Source organism: Euprymna scolopes, chromosome 21 (assembly GCF_053919585.1).
Source record: "Euprymna scolopes isolate OS-2025 chromosome 21, ASM5391958v1, whole genome shotgun sequence".
NCBI lineage: Eukaryota > Metazoa > Mollusca > Cephalopoda > Sepiida > Sepiolidae > Euprymna > Euprymna scolopes.
Window position 1 is genome coordinate 94,588,676 of NC_136502.1, and position 23,625 is coordinate 94,612,300.

Genomic DNA, 23,625 nt, shown 5'->3' on the forward strand with positions numbered 1-23,625 from the left:
GTGAAAAGGCGCCCTTTTGCAAAAACTAAAGTTTATTCCAAGCTGAATCATGGCAGACTAACCAGAAGTCTGGCTGACCAACAAATGGACCCTCTTTTTCTGTGGCACATTTAATAAAATGAAACTAAAAACTTTTAGTGAATCGATTCAATTTATTTGAATTTTTTGTCATCAAAGCTAAACCTCTTTTTTGAACTTATTGATTTTGTTTTTTTAGCAAAGAAAGGAATGGTTGGTTGTTTGGTCACTATGGCGTGTCAATAATCGTTGGGTCATTTTTTTTATTGGAATTGTACCTTTTTTTCTTTTTTGGCATATGTTTTTTTTTTTTTTTTAGATGAATTTGCTTCATAAGCGGACATTCTGTATACAAATAATCTATAAACAATAGTTTCTATTTAACTCTGACAGGTACTACCACACTATGTCCGAGTAGACCCAAGACTAATAGTGTACAAGGAGCCACTCCTCACATCCCAGAGTTCCCGAATTGGGGTCTCAACACTGGATGTGGTTTTGTGTCATACACTGTACATGTGGGTGGCATAATAATGTTGATACAGCAATTCTTATTAGATTACCAAAGTTAAGTAATGTTTAGCCTGGCAAATACCAGATGAGTAACCATTTGGGGATACCAGGCGCTGTATGTAGGAGGACATTGGATCAGGCTGGTTGGGATGAGAGAGTGAGGTTGGCTCTGTGCAAACCAGCTTCAATTTAAACAAACTCCTAGCCCATATCATCCATCATACCTAGGATGATCAGATAATCTTCATCATTCCGACAGAAACATTATTATTATTATTATTATTATTATGGTTGGTAAAAGGGGTAGAAAGAACTGGGAAAGGTAGATTTCATGGTGATATGGTGGAGTAGAAGTGAACACCTTGCTCAAGGGTGTTTTGAGCAGTTTAATGTCGTGCGAAGAAAAAAAAATAATGAAACGTTAACTATTTTTTTATTCATTTTGAAATCAGGTTCTGTTTGTAAATGGCGACAGAAAACATGAATTTTTTTTTTCTTTTATATAAGGAAATAATAAAAAAAGAGTCCTTATTAATTAGAATTAAACTCATCTTCAAAATAAAAATAAAAAAAAAAATCTTAAAAAAAAAACTTTATGATCTTCATGGAACGAAGATGTCATATTCCAAAAATCATGTAAATTGTTTGAGTTGTTTTTTTTTGTTTTTTTTTAACTTAGAAAATAAAATTTTATGATGAGAGATGTGGGGTTTTGATGCACCATGTTTTATAAATAAAGGGGGAGATAACTCAATTCGAATCTTGATAGATCAAAATCAATCTTGTAATGGATACATTAAAATTTCTAAAAATCATAAAATAATGATTTTCTTCATAAAAAAAATAATTGATTAATTGATGTGATTTTTGGAATATGACATCTTTGTTCTGTGATGAGTACGTACATCATGAAGATTTTTCTGCAATTTATTTTTTTTAATTTTTTTAATAGGTTTGATTCTAAATAAGCATAGAAAATTACATCTTTTATATATATACATATATATATATATATTTAATTCTTTATGAAAAAGGACAAATCAACTCTTCCAATTTGCCTTCGCCAATAAAAGGATCAATCCATAGGAAACCTCGGGTATCTCTACATGTGTCTGAGGGTCTTCAATTTTTCATTACATAGTTCACCTTTGAAAAAGATTGTCAATAATTGCCTTTTTCCTAAAAATTAAAAGAATTTGATAGAATTCGCTTAACGATAATCATCTTCAAGCATCGTCTCTCAAAATATCATCGTCATCATCATTTATTTATTTTAAATAATCTTATTAATTAATTATATAAATAATAAAATTTACTTAACTTTGATGCTTTACTACAGTTTCACAGTATCACCAATCATTATAATACTATGTACATAGCTGTAATTTATTTTAAAAATCACTTAGTCCGAACATATTGATTGCTGATGACACATTTTAAATAATCATTTAACCCTCTCGGTGTAGCTGTTGCAAAGTTGTGACAAGTCTGCCACCTCTAATGGCAGATGATACTACTTGCAAAACTGATTTTATTTGAAATATAAGACAGCAACAGCGCAAATATACATAATAAATTCAGCAGTCAACTGATGAGCATTCCCACATGAGCAATGGGCATTTGTTACACAATCCTCGGAACTGTGGTCAGAAATAAGTCTAGAAGTTAGACTTGCTGATCCTGTCGATCTGAGAGACAGGTCAGGAACATTACGGTCAGTGTCAAGGAATGGGATATAGAAGAGTTATGCGTGATGCTACCAGCTGCGTCTGTGTAACTAGAGAAACCAGGCCAGTTACTGTGGTGGACATTAAAGTTACCAAATACATGCGCTTGGGTGCTGATATCTAGATATGCTGTCAGAAACATGGTTGATTGGGGAACAATCCTGTGACGAGTGAGAGGCATGGCTAATGAAACGCTACCCAAAAGCTCTTTGTTCAAACTCCTTGACTTAATGTTTCGTAAGGTATATGAATTGGAAAAATACATTGAGCACACTGCAAAGACTTCTGCAAACATGTTCTCTCTCTACTGTGCTAGAAAGCTACTTACGCCTGAAAGTTTCCTGTACCTCTACAAGACCACCATTAGCCCGTGGATGTAGTCTTGTTGCCACATTTGGGCTGGGGTATCTGCTACCAGTCTCTCACTCCTAGACGGGATTAAAATAAAGAGTGGCCAGCCTAATAGGTCCCACACTGTCAACCAAACTCCAACCTCTGTCCCATTGATGAAACGTTGCATCCCTGTGCCTATTTTACAAATATTTTAATGGACTGTACTCCAACAAACTCCAAGCACTTGTACCCCTACTACATAAATACCCCTGACTAACCCGACAAGCAGCAAAATCCCACCCTTACAGTGTAGAGATCCCTAAATCCCAGGAAGCCTTCTTCTCAAGTAATTTTTTCCCTCAAACTGTTAGACTTTGGAATTCCCTCACGGGTCCCTGTTTCCCGGACTATACTGATATACAGAAGTTCAAATTAGTGTTGGGACGATTAATCAGAATAAAGAATAGGAAAAATCGGAAGATTCCCAGTTATCGGAATCAGAAAAATTGGTGCCTATTTTCCGATGCTAATACAATTCTTTTAATTGTTTTTTTTTTTTATTTGATTTTGTTTAAAGTAAAATCTTCCATTGCTGGTAATAATGATAAAATAATAAATATTTATTGATTTTAAAATACCAGTAAAACTAAAATTGATAGATCATCTGCCGTAAGTGTATTTTCATGTTTAGGAAAATATCTGTTTATTTAAAATATGTTTTTATGAAAATCAGGAAAAATAACAATCTTATAGTTAAATAAATACAAATTTATAAAGAATCGAGAAAAATATTGGAATCGTCCCATCAATAGTTCAAATGTAATGTAAATAGACATCTTGCTTCTCATCTCCCCACATAGTATCTCTGCATATATTGTCCCAAATAGTAGCCTCTTACATCCAAATGGTATTGCGCCTTTATGGTGAAACAGCATTAAAAAAAATATATATTATATATGTTCACAAGAAAATTACAATTTTCCATGAGCGGTTGTTTAACTTCATTATAGATTCAATATGGCCGCCATCACTAGGTGTATCAGAATTTTTGTAGGAATTTTTGATACCCCTAACACGAAACTGCAAATAAAATATAAAAAACTCGTAATTTCTCTTTTAAAGGTGGGTTGTTTATTTTCTTTGTGGATTATACTTCCAAAATAAACTATTAAAGTTGTATAAAAAGTAATAGAAATATTTTTTTTAAAATAGTAATGAAATTAATTGAATGTTACGAGTTCAGTATTTTTCAATTTTTAAACTTTAAAAATCTATCAAAATTTTTCTATTGATTCCATTTTTACGATATTTTCAGGGTCAATGTGAAATGTTATGCTCTTTCCAATAAACCGAATATAATATTTAAGACAAACGCTTTTTTTTTTTAAATTCACGCCCCCCCCCCCATTTTCAAATGTCTATTAAAAAGTAAATAATTAATTTATGTACCAAAGTTTTTGTATATCACAAATTGAAAATAAAAGATCAATAAATAATATATTCAAATTTAAAAACAAAAAAAAAAGTAGTGTTTTTTAGAAATTTACCTGTAAAGTCCGAAGTTTAAAACCTTTTTTTTTAAAAAGCCCACGTTTGTTTTTGTGTCTTTTTTTTAATGAAATCTTGGTCCTTGCTCCTTTAATTGAAAACAAAAATTAGGGCTTGAATGGCATTTTTCGAGGGGTTATCAGCTTCGAAAGATGGCGAGTGGAATTATTCAATAGTTTTCACGAAATTTCTGACACTGCTACGCCATCACAACATGCAAATTAGTCATATTTTACAATTTACTTTTAATAGTCCTATTCATATGCTACAAATATCATATGCAGCGTTTGAACATATAATGAAAGGTTAAGCTTACAGAGTCCTTAAAAAAAATAGTTGTAAATAATCATTTTCCCATTAAAAAAAATTTTTAGTGCTCAGAGGGTTCAAAATCAAGGGAGATAACACATTTTAAATCGAAGATTATAATAAGAGTTATCTACCCTATTTGCAAACAAATAAAAATTAAACTAGAATGACTTCACTGCATCCTTGGCATTCGTGACTAGATACAGATGGTGGTATCGTATAAAATAAATCTAAAACAACACAGAGGGAGAGAGTAATAGCTAGAAACTTAGTAAGAGATGAGTCACATGGTGACTTAATTGCAAATTACAGCTAAATAGAACAAAAAGTGGAAGTTTTTTTTTATGTAACTCAATCCTAAAACTGAGGAATATTTTAGCCTTGATTTTTGATAGATGTCATTCCGAGACATTTATGATCGGTGATACTGTGAATCTGCAGTAAAGTGTTAAAGTTATATACATTTAATATCATTTATTAGTAACTAGTAACCCATGAAAAATAGGCAAAAGTTATTGCCCATTGTCTAAGAATGCGTGCTTCATGTCAAATTGATGGTTTAATATGGTTAAATTTGGGCTAATTTTTGCATCAAATGAATACCATAATACTTAGTTCACTGCACCTTATAGCAAAGGTCCATACAAAATTTCAACCAGATTAGCCCAGTAGTTTCTAAGAAAATTAAATGTGGTATTGTGGTGACTAATCTCTGCTAATCTCTCTGTATGAAATGGATCCCATGATATTTTGATGCACAAAAGTCTGCAAAATTTCAGCCAGATCCACCAAGTAGTTTCTGAGAAAAAGTGTAAGGACAGACAGACAGACAGACAAATATATATACATATATAATTTTTAGTAAAATGAGAAGCATTGTTATACTGAAAAAGCATTGACATAATGGTTACGCCTGAAGTTTTTCTCATCTTGTTTGTCGAGTTTGAGAAGTTGAGTATATTTTATTTTTTAAAAATACATAACCACATAAAAACTCAGGAGAAATATAATATAGGATATAGCTCTGATTTATCGGATGTTGAGCACTTTATTTGTACAAAGAACTGCTGTCTTTACTCGATTGTGGAAGGGTTTGTTTTTTTTTCTATTAATGTCTGCTATTGTACCAAAGCGAAGTTAATCAATGTTTGTTTCTATAAGATTTTTTGGTGAAATTCCCTCCCCCGCAAGAAAAAAACAAAAATTAAAAAAATCATTATGATGTACGCACCAACGATAAGAAGAAAATTGTGTACGCTAAAAAGCACGCAAATTGATCAAGTAAATGAAAATAAAACTTTTATGGTTAAGCAACAATTGGGAATTTAGCAACGCCATTTTGAAAGTTATCACTGGTTAACTCCCCCTTAAAATAGCTCTTCAGAAATAGAGTTTAGAAATGGCCTTGGGCACTTCTGCATTACAGTGACATATTAGCAACAGAGACGAGTTATCAACTCCTGCTTTTCGAAAGGGAAATGGCATTTAGTGGCCATTATGTGAACCTCAAACATAAGCAAGTGTTTACGATAACGCAAAAATATATAACAAAATAAATAACACAAAAAAATATGAAAATCGAAACATTTATTGTATAAAAAAAATGTATCAAAATATAATTTCAATGTATTAATATAATTTCTTTTCAATGAGTGATTTAATGTATTAAAATATAATTTCAGCTTGTCAATGTAGCAAAATAGAATTTTAAAAACATGAAAAATTTATTGAGGTTTGAGAATAATTCTTTTTTTTTTTTCACAGTAAGATTGTATAAACATATCAAAATATAATTTTTGGTTTGTCAATAGAGCAAAATATAATTTTAACATAGAAGTTTTTATTTATTTATAAAAATTTATAGAAATTTTTTAATTTGTTTTATTTTATTTTTTATTTTTTTAATGAGTGATTTTCATTGAAAGCTTTTTGGAATATAGTGTTTTTGCAGTTACAAGGGCTAGATCCCTTATTTGTTCAAAAGCCCCTTCAAAGGGATTGTCTTTGCACAAACTTTTAGAAAGCTATGAGTTATCGACCCCTGTTCAGCTGACACACGCCCTCTATTGGCCGTTCTTGAAACTAAAATATACACATTCGCCTCATGTCACTGTCATGCAGAAGTGCCCAGCCTTGTACATGATCAGCATACACACAAATTCTCATTAATCATTTAAAAATTTATAGGATATTGAGCACTTTATTTGTCAAAGAACTGCTGTCTAAACTCGATTGTGGGATTTTTTTTTTTTGCCTAACAATGTCTGATATTGTACCAAAGCGAAGTTAATCAATGTTTGTTTCTATAAGATTTTTTGGCACCCCCTCCCCTCCAAAGAAAAATAGAAAGAAAATAGTATACACTAAAAACTACACAAATTGATCAAGTAATTTTATTTTTAAAAAATATGAAAATATGGCTAAGTAACAATTGAGAATCTAACAACGCCATTTTGAAATTTATCAATGGTTAACTCCGCCTTAAAATAGCTCTTCAGAAATAGAGTTTAGAATCAGCCTTAAAACATCATCGTGATACCTACAAATTTCCATTAATCACTTAGAAAATATTTTTTTATAAAAATAAATCTACTTGGTCAATTTATGTGATTTTTGGTATGCGTTATTTTGCTTCCGTTACAGGTATGTACATAATATGTTTCCTTGTTTTTATATTCTCTTAGAGGAGGAGAGGAGTTATGGACAAGCACCTTTTCTTTTTTTTTTTACCCTTAAATATTTTAATTACACAAAATAGATACTAAACTATTCATCAGTTTTGGGATTGAGTTATGTTTGAAAATTTTTGGAACTTAATTTGAATATTTCAAATTATTGAATAGGTTTTGAATGTGATGAATTTTATGCTATTACCACATCTATCGTCTATTACATGTGCACACTCATCTACAATTTCATAGGGATATCTACAATTTCATAGGGATATTAATGGCGATATACAGATTAAAACCTTTCAAATATTTCATCCGATAGACCCCCAAAAGTGTCCCTGTAAGAGCTTTCTTTTACCATTGTTTAGAATTCATCTTGTTTATCGATCATCTGTTTTACACATATACGGCATAACCACGTTGACAACACCAGTTCTCGTTAGATCACCAAAGTTAAGCAATTTTGAGCCTGGTCAGTATCAGATGGGTGACCTTTTGAGAATACTAGGTGCTGTATGTAGAAGTACATTGATACCTCCCTGCAGAATCTGCAAAAACCTAACATTGACATCTCCCCTGATAGGGATATACATGCGGCTGGGGACTGTTTGTGAATTAAATATTCCCTTGATACTTCCTCCTTTGGAAGAAGCTGGTTCAACCTGCCTATGGTGAATACCATTGACTGGCATGGCATTTGTTTTACAATCGTGCAATTATTAATGTGTTTGTAATTTGTTGCACAATATATTCTTTACTTTATTAGAAAAAAATCTAATTGTTTGATAGATTTCATTATTAAAACTCCAGTTCTTATCCAGAATTCTCCCCTATATTCAAATTATAATAAAGAAAAATTTTAATGATGTACATGCCCGTGATGAAACGAAAATATCATATTCCAAAAATCACGTAAATTCATCAAGTGGTTTTATTTTTAAATAAGATCAAATTTTATGAGTAACAAAAGAGTGGCTGTCCTGTCCACCATTTTGAAAACAATCTATGAAAAAAGAAAAACGAAGGGAGATAATTTAATTCAAACTTGCAAGATTTATGTTGTAATGCATACAAATTCTCATTAATTGCCTAAAAATTATTTTCATTATAAAAAAATAAAACTACTTGATCAATTTACATGATTTTTGGAAGATGATATTTTCATTTTGTCATAGGCATGTACATCATACAGGTTTTTCTTTATTTTTGTTTGTTTTTAATTTTTAATATGGAGTGAATTCTGGACAAGAACCAAAACTGTTCTTGCTAATCCATTTCCGATGTGAAGAGAAATCAAATTTTCCAAATTCTTTATGAATTTCAGAAAAATTATAATCCGACATTGAGACTGGAAATGGTTATCATTAATGTAATTTTGCCAAGAATTAATTAAAATGAAACAAAAGAAATTTATGTAAACGTTTCTATAAATGTATTTATTTTTTTTAACCTTTAAATATCAACATATTTATTTAATACACATTTTCAAAAAAAAATGTACAAAAAAATTTTATTTTATTTTTAAGTTAAAAAAAAAAAAAAAAACCTTAAAAGTCGACTAAGCATTTTGTGTTGCTGACTTGTGGCTACTAACTCCGACTGACAGACACTGTGAATGCGACAAGCGTGCATGAAAAGTCTTCATTAATAAAACGATATTTAAATGCAAATAATGTTGCATGCATTTTCTATTACAAACGACTCGATGAATTGTAAAACTCTTTACAAAATCTTATTGATTATTGATTATCGACTGTATGAAGTAAAAAGTGTTTTAATAAATTATGAATTGAAAAACAATTGTTTTGTATTACAGTTCTGATTTTTTTAGATAAGGATTGATTATTCGTATTATTTAGATTCTTCGGACTACTATTCTCATCTTCGAGTGTTATTTGCACAACATTTTGGTCAATGAAACCTCCGAAAGGACACATGGCGCAGTGGATAGAGTACTTAGTAAAATTCAGTTGTAAAAGTTATATTCCTTGAGATTGACAGTTCACTCCCACTGCGGGGCGACCCAAAAATACAATTGCAAATTACTTAGGACTTCTGAAGGAACGAGGGCATACTATCTTCTGTGGATTAAATAAATGTTCCGTTCAAAATTCCGTGCAGATTCCCAAGTTTGACAGAAAGGTTCATGAGTTCGACAAGATACACCTAAAGAAGGTCAGAGGTTACATTGACCGAAACATGAAAATAACACTCAAGAGAGAGGAAGAGGCAAGAAAGATAAGGAAAGAAAGGAGGCAAGAGATAGAGACAGGGAAGAGCAAGTTGTCCGAAGAATCGAAATAATGTTTTGTATTTCGGTAAAATATTTTTGTGTTTTTATCTTCATGTTTGTATTGTTCTATTGTATTTATTTGCGGACTGTTATCATCTTCTGTGGTTGTTGTTTCACGATGTTTCGGCCAACTATTCCTCAGTAATTACTGAAGATTCAGCATTCCTATCCTGTTGCAATAAACAACCTGACGAAGGCAAGAGGAATAGTTGGTTGAAACGTTGTGAAACAGCAAAGCTTCTTTCTTAGAACTGCACGCCTGTGGAACTCTGTTCCGTCTGCCTGCTTCCCACCGGACTACAACTTGGATGTCTTCAAGTCCAATGTTAACAAATTCCTAATGAACTGCCCCCTTAAGTAAACACTTCATCAAATCTCCACACTAACGTAATGTACTTGCAATAACCCTTATCCCTGAGTGGCTTCCGGGCCTTGATAAGTGGTGATCACTGTGTAAAAAAAAAAAAAAAAAAAAACTATAGAAAACGAGGATAATAGTCCGCAAATAAATAATAAATAGTGGATAAAGATATTGAATCTCTACAGTTCCAGGTGAGTATTGTCTGAAGATAGAGGTTTCAATCCTACCCAAATTCGGCCAGAGGCTTGGTTGGTGAAAACGTGGTGAGACGACAACAACTATGGAAGGCAGTAATTACTGAAGATACAGTTGGAGATTCCGCATTCCTATCCCATCGCGGTTAACAACCTGACGAAGACCAGAGGAATAGTTGGTTGAAACGTCATAAAACAGCATCTATGAAAGATAAGGATAATAGTTCACAAATAAATAAATAAAAATATGCAAATTACTTATCTCAAAAGAATTCCAATAATTAAAATGTTTCTATTGAATTGACATCTTTTTTTTAACTTTTTATGATCTAAATTATGATGTAGATGATTAAAAAATATATTTATTTAATTTTAGATGGCGGCATACTGAATATAAGCAATGGGCAGTTGCAATCTGGAGGTTTTTCTTTATTTTTGTTTGTTTTTAATATGGAGTGAATTCTGATACAGGTTTTTCTTTATTTTTGTTTGTTTTTAATATGGAGTGAATTCTGATACAGGTTTTTCTTTATTTTTCTTTGTTTTTAATATGGAGTGAATTCTGATACAGGTTTTTCTTTGTTTTTAATATGGAGTGAATTCTGAACAAGAACCAAAACTTTTCTTGCTAAATCCATTTCCAATGTGAAGAGAAATCAAATTTTCCAAATTCTTTATGAATTTCAGGAAAATTATAATCCGACATTGAGACTGGGAATAGTTATCATTAATGTAATTTTGCCAAGAATTTTTAATTAAAATGAAACAAAAGAAATTTTGTGTAAAAGTTTCTATAAATGTATTTATTTTTTTTAACCTTTAAATATCAACATATTTATTTAATATACATTTTCAAAAAAATTTTTTTTTTAAAGTTCAGATACTGAACTAATACGTAATATGTGTTTGAATCACTTCCCACTTTATTTATGCCGTTATATTCATTTATTTAAGCCTGAACGAATTAGTTCAATCAGGTCATAGAGGGTTAACGTGCAAGTTGACGGGCATCATTCACATTGGTAATTATCCGCATGGTTGATCTGATTCTACAATCCTAAGAGACTTTTTCTTTTTTTTACTTTTTCATCCTAAACAACCTAAGTCTAAATATATTGGCCTCTATGTCGGATCCTTTGTCCCAGTCATTGCCACACCTTGATTAACAATCCTATTTTCAAACGTCTTTGTGTGCCTTAGTGAACCACTTCCTCCCCCGTTGTCTTTCTACTGAACTCACTCGCTAACAATTGTATGAGGGAGGGGCGGGCGTAGTATCACAGCTTCTCTCTTTTCATCATTAATGCTTTGATCCTTGTTTTATCTCAACTGAAAAGAATGGCTTTCTCATTGAAGAAATACCTTGGTTTGTTAAGCTCTTAGGATTGATTTTCACTCTAAACCTGAAATCAAAGACGTACATCCAATCTGTTGTTAATGTCGCTGTGGAAAATGGTTGGATCCTTCCATTGCTCCAGATACAATCTTCTGCCTGTATTTATTTTCTTTAACCTTTCTCCACCTAAATAATGAAAAATAGGGGACTAGTATTGCATCAAATCTTGTCACGTGGTCTCTGTCAACGATGATACAGACCATGTGACCAGATCTGATGTGATACTGATGCCCAACTTTTCATTATTTAGATATAGAAAGAGTAAGAATAAAATAGAATAACGGAGATAGAGGAGGTTACTGATGGATGCTGGTGGTGCCATTTAAAGTATAATTATCTTTACAGCGTTTCTGTATTATAGTTGGATTAACATAATTGGGTTTGTGTTACAATCAACAGAGGTACAAAAGAGTAGTCAAAAATTTAAAAAAAACCAAAAAAAAAACCCAAATAAATGTTATCAAAGACAAGATAAGTTACTCTTCTACCTATCTGGAAAATATTTTAGTGGTTTTACTCACTTTAAAACATTTAATTGGTTCTAAAATCGTATAGTGTTTATCGATGTATGTGAACAAGACATGGCAGCGAGCACACTGTTAAATACATGAAGTTTGGAAAAATGAGTTGAAACTAAAAAATTATACAAAATACTGTTAAAAACTCACCAAACATACGCCATGATAACAAATGGGCAAGCTCAGCAGAGCATTTTTTTATTAGTATAGCAGGGATAAAATCAGGCCCACATACTTTGGAGGTGTGTAGATCTTTTTATGATATAATAGACTTGGTAAAGTGTGATTATCAGATCATCGAATGTAGCTTCTGTCCGCAAGGAGAAATTTTGAAGAGAGTGGTTTGTCAAGTCTAAAGTGGAGTTAGAGACGAATTACTGTACAAGCAGTTGTGTCTTCTCAATGTCTGTGTAGGCGACATCATGGTTGTTTGGATAGTGGGGGAATTGTTGATTGCCTATTGTTACCTCATTATTATACATTTTCTGGAAATCATGAATTCTTAATTTCAGTGACTCAATACAATTTATGACCATTTCGGTATGTCTTCTCTTGGCTGCAGCTATTTCACTCTTACAATGATTTTTAGCTTCTATAATGTTTTGCCTATTTGCAGTTGTCTTGTGGCAGCTGTATTGGCGGAACGCTTTCTGCTTTTGCATAATGTATAGCTTCTAGTAATGGGACGATTCCAATATTTTTCCCGATTCCGATACAATTACCAATTCCGTGCTAAATTCCCACTTCCGATACAATTACCGATTCCGATTCTTTACAAATCTGTATTTATTTAACTATAACATTGTTATTTTCCCCCGATTTTCGTAAAAACACATGTTAAATATGCAGATATTTTCCTAAACGTCAAAATACACTTGTGGGAGATGAGCTATCGATTTTAGTTTTACTGGTATTTTAAAATCAATCAATATTTATTATTTTATCATTTATTACCAGCAATGGAAGATTTTACTTTTTAAAAAAATTAAATAAAAAGAGACAATTAAAAGAATCATTTTGGAATCGGAAAATAGGCATCAATTTTTCTGATTCTGATATCCCCAAATTTTTCGATTTTTCCGATTCCCAATTCTGATTAATCACCCCAACACTAATCGCTTCACAAGTTGAAGTGCATCATTGTGGAGAGTGATGCTTACTAAAGGATTTCTGTATAGGAACATGGGTATTAATGCCTGCTTTGACTTGTTCAGTTTTATCATTTATACACCATTCAGCAGGGAGAGAAAAAATATTACTCCATGCAGTGTCTCTGGTGTGGTCTCTGATGGATACCCAATCAACTTTTTTGTTAAGAGCAACAGCTCTTCAGCTTGTAGTCAAAAGTTAAGGGTGCTGGTGCTAGATAAATTTTTAACCACATGGCAGGATGACAGGACTTTTTAAGCATGTGTCAATGCGTGAGAAACTTTTAAATAAGATGTAGGACTTGTTAGTCCTTAGAACTTTTAACAAAATTGTTGAATGACCGTGTGCCGCGAGGTGAGCTACAAATATAGCTGCTGGTTGTAGTTGCAGACTGGGAAACTGTTAATTGACCCAGAAAGGGGAAAAGCAAGAATGCTACCATATTGCAGCTAGCTTGGAAAATATGTCAGTGGTTTGGTGATCAAATGACCGTTAATGAATGCCTTTTCTTTCAAATGAAAAAAAATTATTATTTCGATTCATCAGACAACTGGTCTCATCTTGAGTATGATTTTCACAACACTCCAGTCGATGTAACCTCCGACCTTCTACAGATGTACATTGTCGAACTTGGGAATGTTTCCGTCGAACTTGGAAAAAATCATGACTAAGAATTGTGTATATGAGATCCTATGTAAATGCACAAAACTATACAAAGATGAGACGTGTCGTCCACTAAAAGTACGGTTAGAAGAACACTGAAAAGCTGTAGTACATAGAGAGATAGAAAAATCGTATATAGCAGACCATATCTGGAGGGAAAAGGGAAACCATTTTCCATTATGAGATGAAGTAAAAATTATAGACAAAGAAGAACAGTGAAGAGTAAGATGACTCAAAGAAGCAAGACATATACTGGGAAATAGCCAGTTACTAAGTAGACCTAGTATAGAATTTAATACGATATGGGAACCATTAATCATAAATAATAGATAGCATATACATAGGTTTACAGCAATATATAATATTAATTAGTAATAAAAACGGCTATGACAACAGCATATTCTTTTCATCATTTTGACTCTCAAGTGTGTATTCGTTAATATCTTATACGCTTTTATATAGAGTGATGTGGTTCTCGATTGATTAACTGTGTCGGATATATACTCGAGTGTCAAAACAATGAAAAGAATATGCTGTTGTCATAGCCCTAGTAATAAATAGTAATATTTACAACTAGAAATAAAAATAGGTTTAAGACTCAAATTTGTACAAAAATTTTCTGCAAGGACCTGTGGCGCAGTGGTTAGAGTACTTGGAAAAAATTTTTTTTTTTTTCTTTTTTTTTACACAGTGATCACCACTTATCAAGGCCCGGAAGCCACTCAGGGATAAGGGTTATTGCAAGTACATTACGTTAGTGTGGAGATTTGCTGAAGTGTTTACTTAAGGGGGCGGTTCATTAAGAATTTGTTAACATTGGACTTGAAGACATCCAAGTTGTAGTCCGGAGGGAAGCAAGCAGACGGAACAGAGTTCCACAGGCGTGCAGTTCTAAGAAAGAAGCTTTGTTCATGGAATCCGCGTTTTGATTTAGGCACAGATATAGAGTGGGGGAAATTTTTCACAGTGGATTCAGCTAGACGGGTGTTTTTCGTGAAAGATTTGCGAGGGAGAACCAGAGATTGGAGTTCAGACGAGCATCTGCCATGGAAATAACGATAAAAACCAGGACAGGCTCGCAACGTCTCTTCTGTGGGAGAGAGGTTGCAGGGTAGAGAAAAGGGCATCCCCCACTAAGCCACAAAGTCTATTTTGTACTCTGTCAAGGCAGGATAGGCTGTTTTTAGCAGCTCCTGCCCAGATATGGCAACAGTATTCCATCCTTGGACGTACTTGGCTTTTATATAGATAGAGAATTGCATCAGTAGTGAGATATCTTCTGGAGCGGTAGAAGGATCCCACCATCTTTCCAGCGACCTTGGCAACAGACTTGATGTACGTGTTCCATTTCAGATCAGGAGTAAAGGTCAAACGACCTTGGCAACAGACTTGATGTACGTGTTCCATTTCAGATCAGGAGTAAAGGTCAAACCCAGAAGCTTGTCAAAACACGGGACCTCACCCAGACGAGAGCCATCCATCACAATTGATGCCAGATGGGGATCAGAGCGTTGATGATGTAAGGATAGGAGTTTGGTTTTGGATGCATTAAAGGTAACCAGCCACATCTTCCCCCACTGAACCACGCGCTCGAGATCAGAGGAGAGAGAATCAGAGAGAACTTTGTCATTTACAGCCTTTGATGTGTTGCCGTAGATGGTCGTGTCATCAGCATAGATGTCAACGAATGATTTAAGTATGTGTTTAGGGAGGTCATTGATATAGATCAGGAAGAGAGTTGGGCCCAGGATTGACCCCTGAAGGACTCCAGCATTTATATTGCAGGCCTCCGATTTTTGTCCATCTACCACTACTCTTATGAGCCTATCGGAGAGAAATGATTTAATGATTGAGAAAACATTTCCAGTTATACCGTAGCTGGAAATCTTGTGAAGTAGACCCTTATGCCATACCTTGTCGAAGGCCTTTGATATGTCAAGAGCAATTGCCCTAGAAAGGAAGCCTTTGTCAAGAGATTCACTAATCCTGTGGGATATAACTGTCAGCACATCTGCGGTAGATCTTGCAGAGCGGAAACCATATTGTGTGTCACTAAGAAGGTTATTCCTGCTGAGGTGGTTGACTATTTCTCTATTTAATATGGATTCCAGCAACTTACTCATAACACACAGGAGACTTATAGGTCTGTATTGAGAGGGAGATGACTTATCACCTGAATTCTTAAATACAGGGCAAACTGATGAGGTCTTCTAGGGAGTCAGAAAGCACTTCTCCTTAAGGCAGCGCTTAAATAGTTTCGTAAGTATGGGAGCAAGTTCTGGTTGAAGCTTTTTTAACACTATAATTGGGATGCCATCAGGGCCAGTTACTTTACTGGAATCTAGGTTCTTTATTAGCTTGGCGACCTCATGCACGGATATTTGTATGTTACCTAGCTTGTTCTGTGTTATAGGAGGGAATATGGGGAGTTGATGGCCTTCGTCGCATAGGGTAGAATTAGCTGCAAAGTTCTTTGCAAATAGTTTGGCCTTGTCTGACGCTGACGAGATCACCTCTGGTCCATTGATAATGGTTGGGATAGAACGCACACTTCCGTTCAGGATCCTATTTGTTATTTGCCAAAACTGGTGGGATCCAAGCCACTGATCAGCTACCTTGGATTTAACAGACTGGGCATATAGCTCTCTTGCATTTTTTATTACTCTTTTACAGTGGTTGCTGCAGACCTGAAAGCAGCTTTAGTCTCAGTGCATCTATTACGTTGGTAGCTATGGAAAAAGTGATTTCTGTGCGCGATAGCAGCAGCACATTCTGGGGAGAACCATGGCTGGCTGTTAGGTTTTTGTTGGAATTTTTTAGATGGTATGAATTGGTCTATGCCTACAATTAACCATTCGGTCAGATCTGATACTATAGAGGACACTTCCTTTTTAAACATGGAGTGCAGAGGTAAATCAGATATGAATGTACGGAAACTATCCCAGTCAGCCATAGAGTATCGGTATACAGTACGGTGGAGGGGTACGTCTGGGGGCTTCTTACATTTCGTTTTTATCTTAACTGATACAACGGAGTGGTCGGAGGATCCTAGAGGAGAATGAACGGAACATGAACATAGCTCAGGGGAAGTTGAGAGAAAAAGGTCTAGGAGGCTTGCATATTGACCGGGTGTATCGGGCACACGGATGGGTTCGCGAACAATCTGAGTGAGATCATAAGCAATGGCAAAATCATGACAGAACCTCCCCTCATCATCTGTCTTATTTGAATGGGTCAGCCATTCCACGTTATGGACGTTGAAGTCACCACAGATGTGGATGTTAGCCGAGGGATGTGAAGACAGTATGTGGTCTATTTTCTCAGATATGCTCTTAAAGATAGTAACTCCGCTGTTGTGGGGCCTATAGAGGGCAAATATAAATGCAGTGGTGTTAGCAAGTGCAACCCTGAAGCACATATAGGGTAAATTAGGATCTTCTCTAGAGATATCCCTGCCACACGGGAAGCCATCCTTAATGTAGGCACATATTCCATGCCCATGGCGATCTTGGGAGTCAGATTTAGCTGTTAAATTTGAGTATCCGTTAATTATGAACTCATCTAGGGAAGTGGTCGGCCCTATTCCAGTTTCACTTAGAAATAATATGTCCGGTTTCGTCTCCTGTAATTGGGTTTCAACCTCTGGAAGGTTGGAACGTAGACCCCTGATGTTGGAGAAGGAGACCTGGTAGTAGGGGTCTACGTTGGAAGATGGGGTTCTAGGTTTAATCGAGTTTTTATTCTGGAGATATTTCATGTTGAGGTTTTGGGATTTGTGGAATAGGTCGGCATACTTGGTTAGAGCAGTACAGAGAGGGAAAGTAAGAGAGAAAAAGACAGGAAATTTTTTTTTTTTTGTAGCACACGAAAAGGTAAAGCCGTAACAATTACCCATTAGTATGGCATCGAGAGGCCCCACCAGAGACTACTGCATGGTCCAGATCCACTCACCAAATGGCAATACAGCAGTCCCAGTACTTTGCGCCTGCTGATAGGACAGCCTCCTTAGTGGTTAATCCAAGGTTCGGGTCCCTGACTATCAGGCGGATAACGTCAGCCCAGACAAAACGTTTACCTCCAGCACCCTTACTAGTGACATGGCCACAAGGACAGACAGAGACAGAAAAATTTCCGACATCTCAGACTACTGGTCACCAAGTACTACCGACCTTTAAGCAGCTTTTTCTTCACTCTTTGTCAGAAAAATCACTCATTGAATGAGGACTGAATGACAAAATAGGAGAAGCGAGAGTTACTGGAGCTGCCGATAACACATCCACTGTATTATCTACTCTCCATATCAATTGTAAAAAGTGATATTCACCTGAAGGTTGAAGGTTCAATCCTCAGTGTGGGCGATTGTAAAATACAATTGTGAATTACTTAGAACCTCTATCTAGTATCGCTATCGGAACAAGAGCATGCTATCCCTGTGAAGTAAATAAAGGGTTCCGTTTGAAATTTCGTCCAAATTCCCAAAGTTTGACAGAAACATTTCTGAGTTCGACAAGATTTACTGGATGGTACATCGACTGAAACGTTGTGAAAATCACACTCAAGAATACAATAATAAATAAAACAAAAAAATAAAAAATTCAGAAATGTCATATGAAAAACATTTGCAACACTTTCATACACAACGTCGAGTTCATGTTAAGATATATAATATATGATAGAACAAGGTGATCTATCTGTGATATAGAGAGAAACTATATGTGTCTTTGTATAAAATTACGAAATAGCATCTATAGTGCTGCAGGATAAATTCCTGAGTCGGTAGAGGAAATATAATGTTGTGTCGCAAGATTAGATATTCATGAAATTGTGTCTGGGATGAATATATTTGTTGATAATACAACACTATACCAATATACTATGTGGGAAAAAACGAGTGTGCAATGTCTGAAACCTTAGAAAATGACATGTGGAGGAATGTGGGCATAAATAAATAAATGATAACATTTAATGCTACTAAGACAAAACTCCTTTCCTTCAACAATTAAAAAGAACCTTTCCAACACTCTAGGTGAGAATTTATCATTCAAACTTCTTAACATTCACAGGTAACCTTAACTGGAACAAATACATTGAAAAAACTGAGTTCTTTCTACTAATCTAGAAAAAAAACTCCCACCTGACAGTATCCTATATCTCTACAAGGCCGCCATTCGTCCATACATTTTTGATGCATCAGCCACTAGTCTATTTCTATTGGACAGTGTTCAAAAAAAGAGTCTCCATAAGATGTTCCCATTCCACTAGTCTCTCACTCCTAGGTAGGATTCAATCAAGGGTTGCATCCCTGTACTTGTTTTACCAATACTTTAATGGAATGTGCTCCGATGAAACTGTAGCACTGGTTTGTCCTTGACATAAACATCCCCATGACTAACCCGACAAACAGTAAAAAAAAAAAGAAGGAAGATCAGTTTTGGGGTAGGAAAAGTATACTAATAACTCTGATGTTTACTTCTCTAAATTAAATGATATAGTATTACTGGATGAATACTTAACATAATCGAATATTTCTTAAATCATTTCTCTCTGATAGGTTCATAAGAACAGTGGTTGATGGGCAGAAATCAGAAGGTCACAGTATTAATGCTAGAGTCCCTCAGGGGTCCATCCTCGGTCCAACTCTCTTCCTGATCTACATTAATGATCTTCCAAATCACATCCTTACACCATTCGTAGACATTTATGCTGATGACACTACCATCTATGGTAGCACATCAAAGACCGCAAATGACCAACTTCTCTCTGATTCTCTCTCTTCTGATCTTGAGCATGTGATACAATGGGGAAAGAGGTGGCTGGTTACTTTTAATGTATCTAAAACCAAGCTTTTATCTTTACATCATTAATGTTCTGATCCCCATCGGGCATCAATTGAAATGAATGGCTCTCGTCTTGGGGAGGCCTCATGTTTTGACAAGCTTCTGGGCTTGACCTTTACTCCTGATCTGGAATGGAACACGTACATCAAATCAGTTGCTAAGGCAACTAGAAAAATGGTGGGATCCTTCTATCGATCCAGTAGATATCTCACTGCTGATGCAATTCTCTATCTGTATAAGAGCCAGGTACATCCAAGGATGGAGTACTGTTGCCACATCTGGGCAGGAGCTGCTAGAAAGGACTTATCCTGCCTTGATAGAGTTCAAAATAGACTTTGTAGCCTCATAGAGGATGTCCTTTTCTCTTCCCTTCAACCTCTTTCTCACAGGAGAGATGTTGCGAGTTTGTCTCTGCTTTATCGTTATTTTCATGGCAAGTGCTCAACTGAGCTCCAATCTGTGGTCCCCCCCTCGCCAAACTTTCACAAGAAACACTCATTTAGCTGAAAACACTATCAATAATTCCCTCCACTCTTTATATGTGCCTAAACCTAAACGTAGATTCCATGAACAAAGTTTCTTAGAACTGCACGCCTGTGGAATTGTCTTCCATTTGCCTGCTCTCCAACTGACTACAATATGGTTGTCTTCAAGTCCAATGTAAACAAGTTCTTGATTAGCCGTTAAACCCTTATCCTCGAGTGGCCTCTGGGCCTAGATAAGTGGTGATGCCTATGTCAAACAAAAAAAAAAAATGAGAGAAAAATCCAGGTTGTCCTCAATGGTCGTATGTCAAAACAATACAATAAAAATTCGGATGTGTCTTAGGGGGCAATCCTTGGACCTTTATTATTCCTCTTATTCATAAATGACCTTCCTGATAAAATTGTTTCCGAGATGGGTATATTTGCTGATGACACAATGCTTTATAACAGGCATGAGGGGGAAACGAATGAACGTATATATCTAAGGAAATGGCTAAAACCTTAGAGGAAGACCTCCAGTCTGTAGTGGAATTAGGACGTAAAATGATAGTAGCATTCAATGCTGCTAAGACTAAGCTTCTTTCCTTTAACAATTACAAGAAACCTTTTCAGCCACTAATAGCTATTGCTAATCATACAATACCTGAAAGCTCTTCATTCAAACTCCTCAGCTTAACATTAAAAGGGAACATAAACTGGAACAAATACATCGAGAACATTGCCAAAGCTACTGTGAAGAAGATGGGCTCTCTCTAGTGTGCTAGAAAGTTACGTATGCCTGAGTGTATCCTCTACCTCTACAAGGCCACCATTTGTCCATGTATGGCACATTGTTGCCACATTTGGGCTGATGCATCTGCTACTAGTCTCTCACTCCTACATAGGGTTCAAAGAGTCCAACCTAATAGGTCCTGCACTGTCAACCGAACTCCAACCTCTGTTCCATCGACAAAAAGTTTCATTTCTGTGCCTATTTTACAAGTATTTGCATGGAAGGTGCTCCGACAAACTCCAAGCCTTTGTACTCTCTTGATGTAAATAACTCAACTAATCCAACAAACAGCAAAATCCCACCCCTACACTGTAACGATCTCTAAATGCCAGAAAGCCTTCTACTCAAATAGTTTTTTCCCTCAAACTGCTTGACTTTGGAATTCCCTTCTTCCCTGACATGCAGAAATTCAAGTGCAATGTGAACAGACATCTTGCTGCTCAACTCCCTACATAGTATCCGTGCAGATTTTATCCCAAATAATAGACCTTTATGCCCAAGAATAAACAAACAAGCAAACAAAAACGACACCGTTTTTCATCGATAGATGAAAGGGCAAAATGGGTTTTTTGGTTGGGGCTTCTCGCATACTTTCCAGATCGTAATATCTCAGATTCGCAAACGGTCATCGTCTCTATCTTTGTTTTTATCGAGTTAAACAAAATTCCCACCATGCCGACGTGTCGGCTGTTTGTTTGTTGTTTTTGTATAAATAAAGCAAAACTATTGGAACACAAACGCCAACGCCTGGCCTTCAACCAGATAGTATCTGTTCTGAAATTGGTCGTTGGTCAATGTAGGGGAAACCTTCATACTGAGGCAATTACTATTTATTTGGATACTGCCAGAGTGCCTCCTTTTTGGAGGAACTGCCCCCCCCCTCACACACACATTAAAAACGATTTTGTGTCTAATTTGCTTTCGTGGGAGGTTTAAAAGCAACTCCGTGTTTTGTTTTTGATTGACTACATTAAATTTGAACGCTTTAGACTTCTGGTCGCGTCATGGAGTAGTGGTAAGACGCCAGATTTTCTTTCACTTTCTTTTCCACCTTTGTATCACGGGTTCGAGCCTGCCTGCCTATTACCACTTTTTTTTTGGCTCAACACACACCTACAAACATCCGGACTCCCAGACTCGTGTATTATAAATCATATTTTATTATTGTCATGAATGAAAAATTCAGACTTGTCAGTTTAAACATTCGTCCTCTTAACGCTCGTAAGTGTCATCCATGCTTTTTATATCCCAATAGTAGTCTGCCAACATGCCATGGTTCCATTTTCCTTTAAAACGTTTCTCCATCACTTAAATATCCTGATCTTGCACCATGCTCATCACTCGCATCACTAAGATTCTCTGCAAAATTCTCGAAAGTAACAATTTTAAAAAACACTGTACCTAATTCGACAAAAAGAAGGCCAAAAACTGGATTTTCCATGGCATTGTGTTTATAAAAATATCCTCAGATGTCCCATACTTTTTGGGCACTGTATAGGGTACTTTACAACACTCCAACCTAAAAGAGAAATAAGTAATATAAAAAAAAAAATGGTCGTAGAGAAGTCAAAAGTGATTTTAAATTGTCAGATAGAAAGTCATTTCTAACAAGAATTAAAATTTATCAGCCAAATTAATCAAGTATTATGATTGAACTAACTTCTTTGTGTTAGTCCAGTCACCATGATCACATGCCTGGTTCAAGTGATGTATGATGCCTCTGTTCATTCATAAGAGACAATGGATACCCACTGTAAGGATAGCTGCACATGTAATTGTGAGGCAAGGGTTGCGCAATCCTCAACCACCTTTCTCCTGAATTGGTGCTGCTCGAGTCCAGTAGCAAGAAGTGCCAAACGACTGGAGACAATGCCGAGATAAATGAAGAGCACACCCGACACCTGGAATTCCCAAATGGTCACCCACTGACTAGACTCAACATTGTATAACTTTGGTGATCTAATGGGAACCAACTGGTGTTTCGACATGAATTATGCCTTCAAATGGTTCTGGTTCAAGTGAAGGCCAGTTTTATCAACATCATTGCGTAGCAGGATGCTTGCCCATCTCATCATTGGTCTTTCTCTTAGTCGTTTCCTGGCAATTTTGAATTTAACTGCGAGTTTTGCTAATGGTGTCGTGTTATCCCTTAACACATATCCGAAACATCTGAGTCGCCATTTCCTCATCTTTCCCTGGATCAATGTAATGCGCTGTCAACATGTTATACAATAGCCCACCCTCATCCCCTGATCCCAACTGTTGGAGAAAGAGGAAAAAGAAATATAACAAAAGGGGGAAAAGGTTTATCAGGTAACAAAGGTGTTAGGGTTAGGGTTGGTGAGAAATGGACAGGAATTTGTTCAGCAAGATAGACAAAAAGGACGGCTGAGGTGTCATCGTAATTAAGGTGAACCAAAAGGACCTGAGATATATTTAGGATTGGCAAAGGGTTTTATGACAATGGGGAATGGTTTGCAGAGTTAAGTGTTTGTAACATTTTACAAAATTGGTTGACGATAGCTGCCAGTGGGATATGGTTGATGCCAGTTACAAATTGAACACAAAGTTTTCGAGGAGATGGAGAAATGAATTGATTAACTGACTTTTGGACTCAGCCTTGATAGTACCTGTAGATGTGAACCTTAGTGCTTTGAAGGTAGTGGGTGCTCATTCAGATAAACACTTAAGGTGGCAACCAAAAGTAAAGAAAATACAGAAAAGTCTGTATGATGTACGTACCAGTCATGAAACAAACATGAAATATTCCAAAAATCATGTAATTTGATCAGGTAATTTCTTTTTTTATTCAAGAAAATCAAATTCCACTCAGTGTC